Below are 2,724 nucleotides of genomic sequence, written 5' to 3' on the forward strand. Positions count from 1 at the left end.
TTGTTTTTCGTCTGTTTTAATGACAATTTGATTCACTGGTTAAAACAATCCGAAATTGATGAAAAGTTAATCACATCAAAAGATTTGAATGATTCAAGGTAATTTAAAAAATGTAAAAGTATTTCAAGCGATTCGAAACAATAGACGAGATTTATCTATCTATATAAATAAAATTGGAATGGTGTTTGTATATCACGAAATGGCTTACGAACGGGTCAATGGTGTAGTAGGCCGAGAAACATGTATCAATCATAGGAGGCACGTAAGATATATGTTATAATAAATGTCACTTTAGATCCAGAGCTCCAAGAAGTAACAAGTGTTTTATTGACTTCTACATTGGCGACGAAAGTGAAGGACGTTTGGCCGCCGACAGAAAATTCCAGCCGCAGAAGTGGAAAAGTGAGAATCGCGAGGCTCGAGAGTGGGAATTATTTCATCGTACCATACAATCATCGTTGAGCGGAACAGAAAATGGCTACGGTAATTATACTTTATGTTAATTTCAAGTGGAGAAAATATTTGACAGTTTTTATTGAGTGAATTGTTTCAAATTTTGACCTGAGCCAAAGGGAAGACATTCCAGTCTGGCCAGGAAAAATCTCAGACATAGAGAAAGAATGTTCTAGTCTGTCTGAGTAGTGACCAGAAACAAAGAGAATTCGGAAAATTCTAGTCTGTTCTGGAAAAATCCTGACACATAGGGATTAAAGGTAATCCAGTCTGTCCAGGTAGACAAAGGGAAATCAATTTCCAGCCTGTCTCCGAATTGAAAAGATTGCAGGGAACGAAGGTTCCAGTCCAATAAATTAGTGAAGACGTAGTGAATTGTATCAAGACCGTCTGAAAAAAAAAAATCAACGCTGTTGTTGATGTCGCTTTGGACCGTTGCTATGCAACGGTTGAGTGTAATGAATGCAAATGAAAAGTTGATCCAATTCACGAAGAAAATAAATAACTGTCAAATAGAAGATTATTTGGAATATAATTTTATAAATTATAATTGGAATCATATTATTCCACAGTTCAATTTTACAATTACCCCGTTTGTTGAGAATGATGTGGGTCCTACAAGCTCACGCTGGGATCTGTGGAAAGATCAGTTTTGCGCGTATCTTGCGTTGAAAAACGTAACGGATCATGAGGAAATGTACAAGGCTCTTATGTGTTTTGGAGGTCCGGATGTACGGAAAATTGCTCAAAATGTGCCATCTGTGGTCAGCAATGTTATGGACAATCCTTACCGCATCGCGATGGAGGTTTTAGACAATTATTATGCGCCTCGTATGTCTTTGCGGTATGAGCGATTCAAATTCAGACAGATGATGTTCAATCCAGATGAGAAGCTAGATCAATTCGTCATTCGGTTGAGGTCACAGGCCGCCCTTTGCAATTTTGATGACCAGCTCGATCAAATGTTGATGGACCAGATAGTTGTAGCTACACAAAATGACGATAAACTGAGAGCAAAATATCTCGAGGCTGATGTTTGTCTTGATGATATGCTGAAAATTGGTCGAACACATGAGTCAGTAAGAGCACAGGTAATGTTAAACTACTTGAAAATTATTTTAATGTGTCCCATGTAATATATATGTAATTTCACCAATTAAAAAAAAAAATAATAATAATAGGTTCAAGAGTTTCGTGGCAAGTCAATCGAGATTGGTGATTTGAACACCATGCAGAGCATCGACAAAAAATGCAGATAAACCTAGTCGGACTTGCTTTAGGTGCCTTGGTAATCATTTCTCTAGAGATCCAGGATGTCCAGCCCGTTCATCACGTTGCAACAAATGTAAGTCTAAAGGACACTTTGCCCGGTGTTGTGATCGTTTCCGTAAATTCGAAAGTCAACAATCAAGATTCAAGAGATCGATGAAGCAAGAAACTGGGAGGACGAACGGAAAGTCTCGATTCGATAGAAATCCGAAATTCATTCGCGAAGTTGATGATGTGACCAAGCCTGTAGAGATCCGAGAAATTTTTCATCTGGAAGGCAAACGGTCAGTTCAAGCAACAGTAGGAGGTGTCAATATCAGGTTCATCATAGATACAGGTGCTGACGAAGATGTACTAAGTGAAATGGATTGGAAACATTTGAAGCAAGTTGGGTTTGAAGCTTTCGGTATTCGCAAAGGAAGTGATAAGATTTTTCATGCGTATGGTTCAAACAAAGCCCTAGTTGTACTCGGTGAAGTTGATGTGAAAATCACAATCGAAGATCAGTCCTGCTTCACTACGCTTTACGTTATCCAAGATGGCAAATGTTCCTTACTATCGGGAAACACTGCCGAAAAGCTTGGTGTGGTAAAATTCCTCAGATCGTTGTCTGATGATACGTTGCCTGCAATTAAAGGTGAGTAAAAATTGTGCTTCAAATTTATATTACCAATGGATAATTATTGAAATAAATATTAAAAATTTAGATATGTGCGCATCGATCAAAATCGATAAAAGTATTCCTCCTGTTCAACAATCTTATCGTCGGATCCCTATTCCTTTAGAAGAATTAACTCTTTTGAAGCTTAAAGAACTAGAAAAACAGGACATTATAGAGCGTGTTCGAGATGCGTCAGAATGGGTATCTCCAATGATTGTAAAACGGAAAAGTGCGACTGAAGTGAGAATCATAATAGATCTTCGAGAAGCTAATAAAGCTATAATAAGAGAGATTCATCCTCTTCCAACATTGGAGCAAATGGCTTGCCAACTGCGGGGAAG

Source organism: Aedes aegypti, chromosome 2 (assembly GCF_002204515.2).
Source record: "Aedes aegypti strain LVP_AGWG chromosome 2, AaegL5.0 Primary Assembly, whole genome shotgun sequence".
Taxonomy (NCBI): domain Eukaryota; kingdom Metazoa; phylum Arthropoda; class Insecta; order Diptera; family Culicidae; genus Aedes; species Aedes aegypti.